Here is an 18396-nt window from a genome sequence, read left to right on the forward strand (position 1 = left end):
GGGTAAGGTCTCACTAAAGATCTTACAAAAAGAAACCTACTATTTGCACTTGAAAATGAATTAAAATGTTTAATGTCTTACTATTTTTTATTTGTTAAATGTAATTATATCAATTATCAATGGAATAGAAGGTAAGCAGTGGCTACTAAGTATGAAGGCTTTGTATTAGCCATGGACAAGTCCTTCACAAAAAGTTTAGAAACTGTCAAAAAAAAGTTTCTGAAGCAGTCAAGGTGGGCTGCAAAAGGATGTGAATGTTTAAATAATTTGAAGAAAGGGGTTGTACATTGACCCATATATTATAAAGTACCTCATACAAAGAAGCCTTGCCTAGCCTTACTATGAATTACATCCAATGTCATTGGCTAAGGGATATTATTTTCCCCAATGATGTGATTGTGTGCTGTCAAAACAGAACACTGAAGTTTGACCAGATAGAAGTCTGATCAAAAATAATTAGTTCTTATATTCTCAATTTTCACCCTGAAGATATTACAGCTTTGGTTGCCAAATGATTACCTAAACTAATAATAATATCCCCCGATGTCAATATCTTCCAATTATGAGCTAGTTGTAGATTAATACAGTAGATAGGATTTTTATTTATTTTCTGAGAAAAGACAACTCAAGTCAAAAATCAATATTTTTATCTCCTCATTATGCCACTAGGTCTGCTAACTGGAGAGAGGAAGATGCGGGCCTTTAGAGAAGTAGGGAGAAAGTCTCGTGACAGAATTTTCTGGCTAGAAGAAACAAGGGAAAAATATCTTCCATCTTGTGATATAAATTCCAGTATCTCCTGCTACTCTTCAAGCCAAGGTGTAGATCATAAGAATCTACTCACCTGTCCCTTAGTGCCAAATGGATTCCTTCATCATTGCATTTGTTCAAACTGAAATTCTTTCTTATTCTACTCATTCTTGTTTGTCTAAGATCACAAAACTGAAAGGCACAAGCCCACCTTTCCCAGAAACATTATCCAGAGATTCTTTCTCAGTAGGCATTATTCTGTTGTAAAGCTTTTTTTTAAAAAAAAAAGTCAGATTTAAATTCCTTCAGATATCTAACATCTGCCTGTTAAAAGTTGATGTCTTTTTGATTTTATTTGTTGAATGCACTACAGAAGATAAAGCATGAAGCAAAAACTGACAGAATTATCTCCGGTAAGACCGACCTGTAGGATTTTGTTCATAGAGTGGTATTTTACCAGCAACAACCTGAAGTCTGAGTCCCTGAGGTATTTAGGATTCTCACAGGAGGGATTTTATCCAGAGAAAGACGGTGTAGGAAGAATATTTGGAGCGTAGGAGTTAAGAGAACAGTATTTTAGCTGGATACTACAGCTGCCAGATAGAATTCAGAGATGCACTCCTACACAAAGCAGATGCAGTGTATTCACTCCTCATTTTAGAAAGTGTTCAAATATTCTCCACCTCCTCAATTACAGCAAGTGCTCCAAAAGCCTTTCCTTTGCCTATAGGAGCCATGTTTTTCATTTCTAACTTATGAAAATGAAAGAAAATCAGGATTATGTTTATGGCTCAAAAAGTGATGTTTGCACTGATGCTGCATTTTTTTTAAAAAATGTCTTGCCTTGAAAAAAAAATCTAATTTTACCATCTTGTTATCTCTAAGAAATGAGGAATGAATTCTTGTTACAAGAAATGCCTGTTCTAGAGGTCCCATCTTTCAATATTACTGTCAAAAATTCTCACAGACCACAACTATAGATAGTCCTTGACTTACAACAGTTCATTTAGTGACTATTCAAAGTTACAACAGCACTGAAAAAAGTGACATGACTCTTTTTCACACTTAAGACTGTTACAGCAGCCCCATGGTCACATGATCAAAAAATCATTATTTATGACAGTTGCAGTGCCCTAACAGTCATGTGATCAGCTTTTGCGGCCTTCTGACAAGCAAAGTCAATGGGGAAGCCAGATTCATTTAACAACCATGTTACTAATTTAACAACTGCAGGGATGCACTTAGCAACTGTGGCAAAAAAAGTCATAAAGTGGGGCAAAATGCACCTAACAAATATTTCACTTAGGAACAGAAATTTTGGGCTCAATTATGGTTGTAATTCGAGGACTAACTGTAACTTGTATTAGAGCTGCTTTACTTTTATCATGAGAGCCAGTTTGGTGTAATGGTTAAAGCATCAGACTAGAAACTGGCAGATCATGAGTTCTAGTCCTGCCTTAGGTACAAAAGCCAGCTAGATTGACTTTAGGCCAGTCACTTTCTCTCAGCTTTAGGAAGAAGTCAATGGCAAACCACTTCCAAAAAACCTTGTCAACCCTTGTCCCAGCAAGTTTTGAGAATCAGACATAATGGAAAGGGGGGAACCCTTTATCATATCTTGAATAGAAACAAGTATGTAAAAGAAATTAGGAAATGCACAGAATTTTTAACTATTGTATCACTTCTCAGTGTTTTGTGTGTGTGTGTGAGTGCGTGTCAAAATTTATTTTTTTTAATTATCCTGTACTTCCAATAAGTTGTCAGACTTTCAACTTGTACCAGATGGTAATATAAATCCCAAGCTCAAATGGGTGTGAATTCTATACAGCCAAACTTCAGTTGCTCATAATGTTCATTAATTTACATTAGCTTTTTAAACCATAAAACATGCTTTTAAGACAATGTCAAAAGCAGAGGGTTAAAAAACAACATGGGTATATAGGAAAACTGAAAGCATGCATGAATAAGATGATGCATATGTACCAGCATACTTTTTTAAAGGGTGGGGGGAGGACTCTTTTAACAGGAAAAAATGTTCTGTGCAAATAATCTTTCACCTCAGCTTTCTATAACCTGATACCGTCCAGGTGACATGGACTTCAGCTCTTATTATTAAAGAAGCTGAAGTGCAACCAATCTGAAATAAGGAAGACAAGACAAACATCTGACAAAATAGGATCATCTACTAACTCTGGAACTACAGCTATTAAGTGAGCTCCAGTCCAGGAAAGTTCCATTCTGAAGCTGCAACAAGATTAATTTATTTAGATTGCACATGAACAACAGAAGACTTTGTTTCTGATGGCATTCTCCAATACTTGCCTTCATTTTTCCGAGGGACTTAATAAATCAAGTCTCTCTAACATCCAAATTTGCACATAAAGCAAAGAGGTTTTTGTTTTGCCAGGCTTTTGAAGATGATCTATTGTTTTTAGCTTTAATGGACTGCTCACATAATGGCTTCTTCTTGAATTGCTGCCAATTGTTTTATTCCATTTACTTTATTGTTCTTGATTTAGATTCTTCTTTTTGTGTGTTATGTTTGTTTTGTTTCTGTGCTTGTAAATTAAAAAAAAACCAATGGTCTAAAAATAATACATAAAGTAGATACTTAAATCAAGAATGATTGAAATCTACATTAAATTATAATTATACAATGATAATATGTATAAAAGTGCCTCTGAAAATGCATAAAATAAAAATAACTTTTCCATGCTGGAAACAAATTGCATCACTTTAAGAAAAACTTAAATGTGTTAATTTAGACTCCCAACTTATACTAATTATCTGGGATTAAATACAGTTGAACCTCTGCTATTAGGGTCACTATTGATGATATCTTCATATATAGCCAGTTTGAGTTTACCACCTGCCCTCTGAGCAGAGATAAGCAGTTTTTTACCTGTCTTTAACAAAAGACAGTATTACATTATCCTTTTCAAACTGTCCGTTGCTATCGTTGCACCGATATTATCAGTGATATTGGCTGCTCTGATTGCATCATTAGAAAGTAAGATAGAAAGTACATTGTTGTTACTAGCATCCAGTTAAAATAATAAGAATGTAGTAACAGAATTTTTGCTGGCACCCACATAATCTGATCAGAATCATTTTAAAGTAGAGGTAATGGGTTAAGAATCTGTCTTAGTCATTCTCATAGAATTAAATCTGGTAAGAAGGGAGAAATACCCATTTATAAAATCGCTGTGAGCTACAGACATGGCTACATAAAAAGCACAAAAAACACAAAAACCCAGAATGTTCATTACTCTCAATAATTTTTTGTAAATACCTTTAAGTATTCCTAAAATTAGGCATTCCTAAAATGTGCAGTTTTCCAGGTTGCTTTTCTCTTCAAGAATTATTTTTAAATTAAAAAAAAATTAAAAATGTAAAAAAAATCAGATTGAGCAGGGAGCTGGCAATTACATTGAGAGAGATGTGTGTGATACCTAAAACTGGAACAAGCTTTAAAAAAACAGGGCTCCATTTCCTCTAGTATTAACTTAGGAAAACAAAACAACTGTATTTTTTACCAGTATAATTAATATGACAACTTTCATAAAAATAGATGCAATGATTTTCTAAAATGCCCTTTGAATGTGAAACACTTCAAACAATGTGAAAAATTTAAGTTTCACTGATTTGTATAGTAACATGCATTGAGATTAATTACACATCTAACACTAAAAATCATTTCCCCCAATGGTCACAAAAAGTCAAAAACAATAATAAATCATAGGTTAAAAGCCAGACAAAGCAGAAATATTTGCAGCACTTCTAGCAGAGCCCAGAATAATAGGAAGCCACTCTGGAGAATTTATTCTCATTAAGCATTTAATCTGAGACAGGAAATCCCATCTTTCAAAATGCAGTCTTAGCATTACTTCTTGATATGTGCAAACATAGCCACATGAAACACTGGCAGTCTTTCCTTCCTTCAACTTTAGCTAAAGGTAATTATAGATGGAAATATTTTCATCAATAATTAGGCAAATGTATAATACTTAAAATTTATCATTGGTAATAAACTTTACCTTTTATTCTATCAGTTTCAACTATTTTAAACAAGAATTTACATCTTTGGCGAGTAAAACAGCAACTTGTCAATGCTTCAGCTTCAGAAACATCTCAAGTATGGTTTCCAGTAGGAAAGGAAGGAAGGAAGGGAGGGAGGGAGGAAGGAAGGAAGGAAGGAAGGAAGAAAGGGAGGGAGGGAGGGCTTCTTCAACTCTTAATCTCTCATTCTGAGTCTATACTACCCAATATGAATTTGTATCCAGTACAAATGCAATCTAATTTAGCTACTATACATCTAATTTAGCTTTTAGGGACTATGTATCAGTGTAGTTTCCATGCAAGTTAAGGTGCATGAATTTTTATTTGTATCTAAGCGAGAAAAATATGTTAAATTTACATATACAGAAATTCAATCAGAACAAGAAAAAATTTAACATCTTATCTGAACCTCTTTTGGTATAAAATTCTTCAAAATAATTTACACATTGAGAATGTAGGAGACATTCTGCTCTGTCCTTTTGTTGGATCAAAGCAGAGTCACCTTGTCCAGCATAATGTATCTCTTCTTGGTCAACCAGATACATTTGAGAAACTCATAAATATGGATGGAACAGCAACAGATCTCTTTCATTGTTGCTCCCCGCTGCAGCCACTTATCATGCACAGTTTCCAGAGGTAGTCCATAGCCATCAAGTAGTAACCATTGATAGTTCGGTCTTTTATAAATTCAACTAGCCTTTTTTTTAAAAAATTGACAAAGCACAAAATTTGTTGGTCATCATCATACCTGATAGCAGTAAATTCAATATTGAAGTATGCATTGTTTACAGAAATACTTGCTTTATTAGTCTTGAAACTATCTGGATTTAATGACAATAAATGATTGTGTACTCTAACATTCTGAGAAAAACTATTCTCCCTAGCTGCATTTTTCTTACCAGGCATGAGTTTATATGTCTTTGTCATACCTTCCTTTAATTACTCTTTTTCCAAGTATAAAAGCCTCCGTTCCTATATTTCCTTGTAGGGGAATTAGTCTAGTTTCCCAATCATTTGTTCTGCATTGTTTCAGCTCTATAATATCTTTTTAAAGGTAGATTGCCCAAAAATACACTCAATATTACAAGTGCAATCATAATATAGATTTATATTAGGGAGCTATATAGACTAGTAATTTTATTTTCATTTCTTTTTCTAATTATTTGTCGCCTAAATTTGTTCTTTTTTCTTTTTACAAGTTACATTTTCACCATCCACTATAATTAATTATTGTAATTTATTATATATGTGGAGGGGTTTTATTTTGCAGGAATTATGCATAATTGTGCACTATCTTCATATAGTACTTTTCTTTTAAGAGAAAGAATGTTGGGCTTACCTGAAACGCATCTTCTAGTTTTACGGGAGGAGAATCCAAAGCGTGGGCTCTCTCCTGCTTCCTTGCTTAAAGAGGGAGTCAATCAAAGTTTAGTCCAGCTCCCTTTCCACTGCGCATGTCCAGTTTTTGATGAAGGCTGATGATTGACTTGGAGAGTTCTTTGGTGCTCGTTCTTGACCGTTCTGAGCTTGGGACTAACTATCTAAGGGTGGGATTTGTATTCTCCTCCCGTACAACTAGAAGATGCGTTTCAGGTAAGCCCAACGCTCTTTCTCAGTTGTACGGGTCAGAGAATACAAAGCATGGGGTGTACCCAAGCTAATTGTCCTGAGGGTGGGCCAACTCCTTGTCCCAAGCCCCATCTCCGTGTGAACTCTTCTTCCAAAGGATGCTTCTGCTGATGCAAATGTATCCAGTTTATAATTTCTGATGAATGGAGATGGCAATGACCACGTTGCTGCCCTACAGATCTCTTCAATCGAGGCCTGTGTGTTCCATGCTGCTGATGTGGCTGCACTCCTGGTTGAATGTGCCATTATGTTACCCGGCAATTGCAATGATTGGCTTTCATAAGCTTTTGTGATACATGTCTTGATCCATCTGCCTATGAACTTGGTCTAAATGAAACGAACAATCTCTTAACAGTTCTCTTAATATAAATGTTATAGCTCTCCTAACATCCAAGGAGTGCCACTTCCTTTCTAGACTATGAACCAGGTATCGTTCGTACTAACTGGTCGTACTAACTCTTGTGCTCTATGGAACGTAGAATTGATCTTTGGGATAAAGATCGGGTCTAATCTTAATACTACCCTATTTGGGTGAACTATACAGAGGTCCTCCCTTATGGATAATGCTGCCAACTCTGAAATTCTTCTGGCTGATGTAATGGCCATTAGGAAGGCCACCTTGAGGGTGAGTGAAGGTAGTCCTACTGACCTCAGCGGTTCAAAGGGCTCAGTCATGAGCGCCCTTAGCACCCTTGTCAAGTCCCAAGTAGGGTACCTGTGTATCACTGGTGGCTTTAGATTGGTTGTTCCCCTGATGAACGTGCGGATTAGGGGGTGTCACGAGAGGAACACCGAGGTCCCGCAACCCAACACTGAAGCTATTGCTGCTACCAGCCTCCTTAAGGTGTTAGGAGTTAAATCCTTCTCCAGGCCTTCCTGGAGAAAATCGAGCACTTGAGTAACTAACATGGTGGTTGGATCTATTTGTTTCTTGGAACACCAGGTTCCAAATGCTCTCCAAGTAGCATCATAAATTCTGTTGGTTGATGGTCTCCTGGATGCCTGGAGTGTCTGAACATTACCATATTACCTTGTCTGAACACTCTAAACGCTTTAGTGTGGTCCTCTCAAGTGCCATATGTTTAGTTGCTCAGACCAGCCTGAGCAGGGACTCTAGCCTCCCTTTCTCCTGGGTAGGCTTGTGTGGCTCTGATGGATGCTTGCTCAGCCTAAGACTGAGTTTGCTCCCAATTAGAGAGAGCGCTGGAGGCTTGTGCGGCTTCTGGTTTGTTTAACGAAGGCTCTAGGAAAGGTGAGTTAAGTTGCTCTCCTTCTTTGCTAGCCAATCGAGAGCCCGCCCGCACTTACTGAGGCTGCTGCCGCTTGTTCTCTTAACACCAAACAGCTATGTGGGCTTTCCCATCTTGGGATGAGGTCCCGGCTCTTTTGCTTACTCACGGTTTGCTGACTTTCACTCTTTCTCTTTCTCTCTTTTTTTCTTGAAGAATCCAAAGTGTTGATCCTATATTTTCTATCTTTCTTTCTGAGCACTCTCTCCTCGTGTCCTCTTTGCATGAAGACAGAGTCAAAAACTAGGCATGGGCAGTGGAAAGGGGACTGGACTAAACTTTGATTGACTCCGTCTTTAAGTAAGGAAGCAGGAGACAGCCCACGCTTTGGATTCTCCAACCCGTACAACTGAGAAAATACAAAATTCTAGTATTCCAAAAGACTGTAGCTCAAGCATAATTAGAAGTTAGAAGCATGAAGCATTCTTAGTGATATGAGCAAGAAACTTTTAGTAAATTACAATCATGATAACAATGGTAAGAAATGATACTATGCTTACAATGTTGACTTACCAATTGCAATTTCTCCATTAGAAGCACCGCAATCTGTTGAGCTCACTTGACATCATGGCTCCATCATTTCAGACTGATGGCTGTGTAGAAATAAAGCCATTTTTTATTTGCACAGGTTTGCAGCATGGGATGTGTGTCATCCTTGGAGACTGTTAGATAACATTTTGGGAAACCGAAAAGAATTGTTTAGCTCAGATTGTTTAGCAACATAAGGAAAGACACCGGGGGATTGTTCCATATCAAATTAACCATGACTTGATTCACTTTTGCAGGGAACCTTGAGAAGATTTTCATGTAATTTTCTTAAAGCATTAAAGCCATTCTAGCATAAGAAACTTGGATATATAATTTTTGGTCAAATGTCATCCTGATTCATAAATCACGCACTCTGAAATATAGGATGTGTAGCAAATTGTGAAATATATATTTTACAACTTGCTACACTTATATAGATAATAATAGAATGTAATAAGAGCATATTAAGCTATTTTACAGCAATTTGTTACGCAGACTGGTACAACATGACCTTCTTAACCTGGCACCTTTTTTTACTATATTGGGCAACAATTTGGCACTTCCCTAGCCAATCAGTTGGGGGTAATCTTTCTACATTGATAGGCAGATTTATCCAAGGTTTCAGATTTTCCCCCGTTCTACTTGGAGATGCGAGAGGCAGAATCTGGGATTTCTGGATGTACAGGATATGCTTTGACACTAAAGTGCTGTCCATCCTCAAAATAGGTATATGGTAAGGTAACAAGAATGTGCTTATTTTGCAGCTGCAAATTTGCTTTCATGTTTGCATCACTTATTGAATATCTTAAAATCCTGAAATGAACATGCAAATAGTTCATCACTGAATGGGCTGAATGCAGATTTAACCAAAATAAATCCAAGATAATTACCTGGAAAAACTAGTTGGACCAAACCAATGGGACTATTCAAACCTGGAACTGATGCATTAAATTTAAAACAAAAGATTTACAATGCTACATAATAAAAAAAATACCTTTGCCCCATGAGAAAAGCTTGACCTTGATGCTGTGCAATCTTGAAGTTCAGCATTCCAAGTCACACACCGAAGAGGGCCCAGCAAGAGGGCAACAATTTAGCACATCATATTTTTAAAAGCCAGCACATCTTTAGGGCAATACATGTCATGAAGGAAGCTGCTCCCAAAGATGATGTTCAAATTGAAAGCTGTAAATTAAATAGCACACATCAGGGGTAGAGATCAGCTTCAGCTTCTTCGAATATGAAAAAAAATAATTTTTCCCTTTATGGCATGGGTAGTCTCTTTATAAAAGAAGTACAGTTACAATAGAATAATATTAATTTGTTTATATTACTCAGAGAGGGAAGAGATCATAGTTTAATGTTTTTACATTTGGAAATACTCTTCACATTTCAATATTTTTGGTCCTGACTTGGGGCTACAGCAATTGATACCAAAGTATGTGATAATCCTGTGAAACAGTCCCTCTAAAAGTATGATTTTTCTACAGTACATTAATTTATCCATAAAGCTGTGATTATTAACCTACATAATTAAACTATGGAAATATATCTGTTTCATTTAGTATCCAATAAACCTACTTTTCAGTTTCTCATCTGTTTAGAAATTATTGTCTTTCAGCAGTTTATGTACACGACTTTCTATTTGTCATATATTCAAGGTAGCAACACCTTTTTCCATTTTGAGTAAAATATGTGGTTGTTTTTTCACTATAAACATATCCAAAATAAACTCAATCACTTCACATTTTGTTCCCAGTGCAGCCTACTGAGGTTATTAATACCATTGTTACCAAAGTCACAGCCATCTGCCCAACTGAGAGAATAATGTTCCATTTGGCCCTCTGAATCTTTACCATTTTAGTAGCCCTGGCTCTAAGCATAATTGTAAGAAAATACACATAAACTTTTTTTTTATAAATGCCTTTAAAAGAATAGCCTCTTCATGGTCAATTGTACAGATTTAATTATGCATTGAGCAACTGAAGATCAAAGAATTAGATAACATTTTGTGATTCTTCTTACCTAAATTTTACTTATACTGGACCCCAGGTGTATAGTATAAAACTATGTTTTATTGGCAAGGTCAACCCCAAAAACATCTATGGTGATGGGTGGGGAGAGTGGACGGAGGGAGAGGGGGGAAAGAGAGAGAGGGAGAGAGAAATTAATGGGGGGGGGTTTGCTAGAATTTTACTTTTTATATACTTTTCTGTATAGTTATACTACCCATATATATATTTGCTGCATTTTCATACCTCAATATAGTAATCATCCTATTGTTTAATTTTTTACACACAGAAAAAAGATCACTCTGTAAAGTCTGAAATATTAGTATATTGAAAAAACATACAATCACATATCTACAATTAATAACACCTTATCCCAAGGGGGCACAACAAGAAATAGATCTAAAAGGTTCTGTCCAACAAATATGGCTTCCTGCTAATCATGGGGAGATTTTATATATATATACATACATACATACAAATATACACACATGCACATACATACTCATATAAGAATGACAGTCAGTATAATGTAGTAGTTAATTAAGGTGCTAGACTAGAAGTGGCATCTAACCTTTCAGTCAGTCACTTTCTTTCAGCCCTAAAACAAGGGGTTAAAATAAAATCTACTGATCTGCACTGAACTTGCATGGTAGACTAAGGTCCATAATCTTCCATTAAGAGGCATTCAACTCTTGTGAGAGAAAATTCACTGAAGAAATATATCTACAATTGGAAGCCTTTTGTGGAATTTTTGCAGGAAATAAAAAAAATACAAATTATGACATATAGATTTGATCATTGCTAAAATTTAAATTTTTCATTTTTGGGCAGAACTGGGCATCACATTATAGTATTAAGCTTAGTGTTTAATGTGTTTCTTATAACCTTGGAAGAAGTTGGAAGTTATTCTTTATACATGTTTCCTTTCTTTTCTTTTTCTTTATAGCATTCTGCATTCCTATTTCTATCCACTTCTTTCCTCTTTATCTTTCTTCCTGGTGGTTAGTTCATGTTAGCTGTTTTTGTTTTGTAAAATAAAATAAAATAAAATAATTATGAAACAAGAGGCATTCATTCTGCTATGGACTGATTTGGGACTATTATTATCATTATAATGAAGATACTAGACACAGCAGAAATTTAAATTTAACCCTATATGATTCAAATACCATTATCAAAATCAAACAAATCAGTATTTAGTTACAAGTCCCATTCACAAAAGAGCTTAAAGTACATGAACTGAATCCCTAAATAAGAGTTAAACTATTTAATGTCCCCCAGATTTTTAGATTATAACTCTCATTAGTTTCAGAATTGTCGGGAATTATAAAAGTTGTAGCCAAAACATCTGGAGGGCAGCTTGTTATCTATTACAGTCCAAATCATATGAAAACACTGGTTTCTACTGTAACAGTTAAATTCCTCACTGCTTTAGATCTAGGTCTACATCTACCTAAGAGAGAAAGAATGTTTTGAATTACAAGAGGAATGTGGATTATCAGTCAACAAAAAGTCAAAACACATTATGTTTTGCCTGAAAAGGAAGGAAGACGTAGCTATTAAGAACAAATAGACCAAACTGGTTTATGTGTGTATGTTTTCAGTCTTAACTCTGGGAGACTGTCCAGAGAAGTCCCTGCAGAAGTCCTTGACAAGAATTTTTTAAATTGTTTAACATGGCCTGTTTCCTAGAGCTGAGAGTGTGTGACTGGCCCAAGGACACCAAGCTGATTTTGTGCCTAAGGCAGGAGTAAAACTCAGCTACTTCCAGTTTTTAGCCTGATGCCTTAACCACTATACCAAATTGGCTCTCTCTATCTCCTAAATAGAGAAGTATTATTAAAGGAATATGCCTTGGGAAAACAATATAAGGATGACACATGTTATGTTACATTACATAGCTTAGGTTATATCATATTTCCATTATTTGGACTACTGAGTATGTTTTTCCTCTCTTTCAAATAATCTGGTATATTACAAATCTAAGTGTTCTAATACTTAATGAGTTGACTCTACAATCATTTTAATCTCTGAGTTAGAAGGGGACATTTAATTCCCTGATCAGTGAAAGTTAATAACTGAAATAATTCAATATTCACAATTTATTGTTTAAATTATATATCAATAGCATTTCTACCAACCCAATGAACGCAATCACTGAATTCAAGACCGGGAAGAACAAACTGCATAAAATTCATCTATCAACCAACTTCTCAAAGCTCTTTTAATTTGCATACTCCCAAGTTTTTCACACTGCCTTAAACTACATGCTGAAGCACAGATTTGTTCAGTAATTGAAACATGAAGAATGGGAGAATTCTGAAAAGCATTGTGGAAAATCAGTACAATTTTGATAACCTTCCAGGCCCCTACTTAAAAGCTTGTAATTTCAGCCCAGATTGTACACCATTTAAGAACTCCTTGGTAAGGAAGTGTATGTCCCATTAAGAGTTCTTACAAGATTTTGGGCAATGAGCTAATAAAACACAAGTACCCTATAATTAGCCTTCATGCACATCAAAATCCTTTCTTGTTCAGATATGTTTTCCTCCAGTACGTCTCTCCTCAAATCCTAATTGGAGCACCATTTTTCATTTTAAATCTTCACTCTTTAACTTTCTAAAGTTCTCATGACTCATACAATTGTATATTGTATTGAAGGATTCAATTTATCTCTCAACCTATTCTTACCACATACTTCAAAGGAGAAGATCTTCCAATATAATGCATTTGAGAAACCAGACAAAGGCTTATCCAGTCCTAACAAGTACCTTAATTTTCAAATACTTTTCTTTTAGCCTGGATCTATATAAACAAAGAGCAAAGGAAAGCATTACAGTATGATATATAGGAGCCAGGGAAACAGGAAATCCATTGTGTCACTTTTCAGCTTTAAATCTGAGAAACAGAATTGCACAAAGCCATCAGTAGAGAGCATGTACCAACTTGAAGATTTAGTTTTGGTCACCCTGTATTTAATTCATCAGCACTGCAAAGAGTCTAAAGGACATGAAAATACATATAGCTCATCTGCCTGAGAATCATTTGAAAAAGGAATACACAAATTCTCCAAATATTAAGCACCACCATTTCCAGCAGTTGTAATCCAATATATCTGGATGTTCAATGAAGATAAATCTTCAACCAAGATTAAAAGTCATACATCGTAGCTTATGCACTAACTTTAGACAAAGTGTTATTTCTGAACTGGTGTGGAAACCATATTTATTTGTATGTTAGCCATCAAGAGAAACTGAAGAAGAGTTTGCCATGAGATATTTACATAGCCAGTTACTGAATCCTGCTAAAGAACTGTACCAAATAAAATAAGATGACACAGGGCATTCAGTCAATCACTTCAAAACTTGGAAGAGGATAGGAGAAGCTACTAGTACAAAAGGAAAATGGATATACTTCCCCACTAGTATAATATATCCTCCTGACGGAGGGAAAATCTTAATAAAAACACTTCATTTAAGTATTGCATGTGAAGCAAGAACTCTTGACTTGTTGTTCTCAAATACGTTAAGAACTGGAAGCAAAGAATCAAACACTGATGTCAAAATCCAGATTGTTCAGATTGCATGCTGACATAGGGACTGGGCTTCCTGTTGTTGTTTTTAAAATACTCCTGCTGGGAGGAGTCAAGAAGGAACAATCAAATGGACTGCACAAGCATGTAAAGTAAAAACAACTAAAAGTTGCATCTTTAACTAAATCAAGCATTTTTAACCCATCTCACTAAGACACAGACACATAGACTCCAATCTTCCTACGGAAGCAAATGGTATTATGCCTTAACTTGTTTTAAATACTAGATTCTACAGGTTTGCAGAGTGGCAGTTCAACTGGTTATGTCTCTGTAATTATTCATGTCACCTGTGACCTAAAGAAAACACACAAATGCACACATACATAGAAATATTATGCGTGTACTTATACAATCTCAAAATGTTTTAGACAGTAGTATTATAAGACCACAGAAGTGATTCACATATTTGGTATGTTTGCTATACTACTTGTTCACATGCAAAACATGTTGATCTATATGCTTCTCTAAAAAAGTAGGGAATAGATTACTTGTAAAGTATGAAAAAATGAGCATAAATCTACCTTTTGAGACCGGCAACCTAGCCCTAGAGACCAATACATATAAATAGCAATTCTCAGCTTTCCTAATAATTTTATTATGATGGGTTCATTGGTTACTCTTTCCTACTACTCTTTCCAACAGAAGATGCATTAGGTAAGTAGATTCTTTGTTAATATAAATTTTCTAAGGAAATTCAAATGATTTTGTGAAATTCTCTTGCATAACAGATCTCTCTGGAGAAGCAGAAATAGCACACAAAGTAAACACTGGCTAACAATGATTTTTGGCTGGCAAAAGTCTTTCTGGATAAAGGAGAGAACAAGAGTTTGCCCATTTGCACATTAGATAGCTGCTCCTCAAGTGGATGCTGCAGGATAGAAGTCTTGTGGTCTTCTTGTAGGAGGAGTAGCTGGAGGGTCATGGGAGAAACAGCTCGCTTGAATTACATTAAGTACAACCAATCCACATTTTCTTAATCACTTTGGGATATAATCAATTTACAGTTGAAAAGAGCTTCTTGAAAACAACAGGACAAAGAAAACTTCTGGGTGAGTTATCCTTTCTTCTGAGTTATAGAAAATGAAATAAAGAGGAAAATAACACTTAAATATTTCAGAACAGCAATGAATGTAATCAAAATAAAGGGAACAGTATTAAATTTGAAAGATAAAAGATTTTGGCAAGGCAAAAGTACTTTTGGCATGATGTGGAATTAATTAAATAAATATACAGATCTTCCAGGGGAAATTGGTTGAAAAGAAATTTTTGGATTCAAACACAGACAGAGAGGGAGGGAGGGAGGGAGGGAGAGAGAGAGAGAGAGAGAGAGGGGGGAATTAGAAAAGAGACATGAAAGATTATTTTTGTATATGATTACAACTATAATAAGACTATTAATGTATGAAAATGGAAAGACTATGAAATACACCTAGTAGGATTAGTTGGTTAAAAAAATGATGGAACTAGCAGAGAATGCAAAATGAACTTGTTTTATTACAGAAATATAAAGGGCTACATGTATTTGTGACTGAAAACCTCTTATGAGTTTTTGCTGAAAGAGGAAAAATGAACTTGAGATCTATATGTTTGGAAATTAGAAAGAAGAAAATTAAGATGTAAACTTAGAGAATAAAATGTAAACGTATCTATAACTGAAGATCAGAAGCCACTAAATTTTTCTTTTATTTTCCTTTCCTTTCCTTTCCTTTTTTCTTTATTTCTTTTTCTATATTTTTACTTTTTTATTACTTTTCTTTTATTATTCTTAAAATTTATACTGTTTTTAATTCTGTTGAAAAACTTTTCAATAAGAAAAATTTTAAAGGAAATTCAAATGATCTGTATGTTATATTAGGCTAATTCTGGCCTCCTGACAATTTGCTCATTCTGTTCCAAAGCTTATTTCCCCTAAAAAACTTTCTCAGAAAAAAATGTTAAGATGACAAATCTCAAAGTAATCCATGATATATAAAATGTCAGATCAGAATCATCTAAAGGTAAATAGATTGCACTTGATAAGCTATATAAATAGATATAACTGTTCCAAAAGAAAACCAAATATTCTGGAAACTGGTCTTCCTTTGTAGTCATAGATTGTGAAAGATTCTCAGAAAGTTCATTTGGATGTGTTATATAAATTGACTGAATAGCACAAAGATTTTCATGTGAGTATGACTTAGTGTTTCTCAACCTTGGCAACTTTAAGAATTGTGGATTTCAATTCCCAGGATTCCCCAGCCAATTCGGAAGTCCATACTTCTTAAAATTGAAGTACATACATCTTAAAGTTGCAAATTTGAGAAACACTGACCTAGATTCAGAGAAAGAAGCAGACATTTATGGGCCAACTGTAAAATATACCAAAGTTTGTAACAAGAAAATAACAACAATTCGAGACAAAAGACACACATATCTTGAAAAGTTGAAAACAGTCTACTAAATAATAATTCCATAACTGAATAAAGTGCCTTTTGGTACTTTTGGCACTTATGAAGAGAGCTACCAACCTCTAGCATAGGTCACTTATTCAAGTGCAAGTGGAAAATATTAGAGACAGATGATTAATTGCTGCAATATGGCATTCCTTACTGGCAGTTTTTATTAACAACGTCTTGGTCAGCCAAGCTTGAAATCCCACTCACTCACCACAAGTCAGACATTCTCCCTAGAGAGTAAAAAACCATATACCATCAATCTTTGAACATTTTTTTAATGTGTGTGTGTGTTTGTGGAGGTCACGCTCACAACGAAAATAAGATTCTATTCCAAAGATAACACATATTGTGCTGTCTTGTTCTACCAGATCTTCTTAATAGTAATTCCTTAACAGTAAATTAAATGGGTTTATTATTTTTTATAAGCATATATGGCTTTAGTATTTTTTTTAAATAGGTATTTAGGTGACTTGACTTAGGACTATAATTGAGAACCGAATCTCCATCACAAAGCAATGCTGTCATTAAATGAATCATGCCCAATTGTATAACCTTTTTTGTCACAGTTGTTAAGCAAATCACAACTTGTTAAGTGAATCCAGGTTGATTACAAATGGCAATCATGTGAACCTGGGACACTGCAACTGTCGTAAAGAAATGTGGGTTGCCAGGCATCTCTATTTTGATCATCTGATTGCAGGGACACTGCACAGTCATAAATGCAGACTGATCACTTTTTATTAGCATCATTGGAGCTTCAAACTACTGTTAAACAAATTGAGCGTCAGCTGTACTTCTAAATTCATGCTGCACTTATATTTAGTAAGCAAGGATAAATCAAGTCAAATATTTATTACAGTCAAGGACCAGTACAATTTAAAATATTTAAAGGGTATCTAGTTAAAAATTCCAGAATAAAATAATGACTAATAACTAATAAAAACAATGTTGAAATCCTAATTTGGCAGCCTGTCTATCACGTAAACAAGAACACGGCCTATAATGTAATAGCAATAGCTATATACCACTTCACAGGGCTTTACAGCCCTCTCTAAGTAGTTTATAAAATCAGCATATTGCCCCGAACAATCTGGGTTCTCATTTTACCGACCTCAGAAGGATGGAAGGCTGAGTCAACCTTGAGCCAGTCAGAATTGAACTCCTGCCAGTGAGCAGTAAGTTAGCCTGCAATACTGAATTCTAATCACTGCATCACCACGGTTCTATTAATCCTTACATTGTGAAACATATAGTTCTTAGGAACTAAAATACAACAGGGTGATAATATAAAAAGATTTGTTGTATTAGTCATATAAAATGGTTATAATGGATTATTCATCAAGATCCAGCAAATCTTTGTTACACAGAATCTGGCTACCTGCACTGTGACTACAGTCTGTCGTCTTTAAGCAACCACTGAAGATATACAGTGTCAGAATGACCAGGTTACCTATTAATTCTTGGGAAAAAAAAATTTTTTTTAAATGTCTCTATAAAAAGAGCAGCAAAGAAGAACATGTCCAGAGGCTTCCACCTCTCCAGAATCACAGGGACAGAGTCTGTCAGCTAGTGGTATCTCTTTATATTTGCAGTCCAGGACAGTTAAGCATGTATAAAAATTTCCAATGTATTGTAGGAAAGAGGGAAGGGATATATTCTAATTGCACAGCTATTAGTGGAGCTGAATTACTAACAAGCGATGACATTCATGGGAGCTGCTGCACACCACGTAATTGTGAATAAAGATTTTTTATTTTTCTCAGTCATTGCATTGCAGCATAAATTGATTTTAGGAAGCTGTCTTATCCTGGGTCCATCTAGCCCGATATTATTATTAGTAATAAGAAATGCTTGTCCAGGGGTGTTAAGGAGTAATTTTTCCAGATCTACTTGTAAAGACAGATCTGCTACATGTAACTGTACACAGATGTACAAAGATGATTTCTGTGTAAAACACAGAAAACAAAACCTAACCTTTTAACTTAATTTTGATTATATTAATAACATCTGATGCAAACTAAACTTAACGTTTTAAGGCCTTGAGTTTTTTTGTACTTATTTAAACTAATGGTATCACAAAGAAAAGATTATCTACAAAATTA

The 18396-nt window shown here is 35.1% G+C and overlaps 1 protein-coding gene across 2 annotated transcripts in view; it reads right to left on the bottom strand.

Annotated features, from left to right (window-relative positions):
- TIAM1 (TIAM Rac1 associated GEF 1) overlaps positions 1-18396 on the bottom strand; it is a 207728-nt gene that overhangs the window by 147277 nt on the left and 42055 nt on the right. Inside the window, exons 2-3 of one of the 2 annotated variants that reach the window (XM_087937547.1) lie at positions 9250-9440; positions 8241-8320 (exon numbers count right to left, since the gene is read on the bottom strand). The exons of the other annotated variant lie outside the window; for it this stretch is intronic. The gene's annotated coding sequence lies outside the window, so the exon portion shown is untranslated. The remainder of the gene's footprint in view (positions 1-8240; positions 8321-9249; positions 9441-18396) is intronic. 2 annotated transcript variants of the gene reach the window in all.

Source organism: Pseudonaja textilis, chromosome 7 (genome assembly GCF_049901715.1).
Source record: "Pseudonaja textilis isolate UNSWEBS1 chromosome 7, rPseTex1.2, whole genome shotgun sequence".
NCBI classification, from domain to species: Eukaryota; Metazoa; Chordata; class Lepidosauria; order Squamata; family Elapidae; genus Pseudonaja; species Pseudonaja textilis.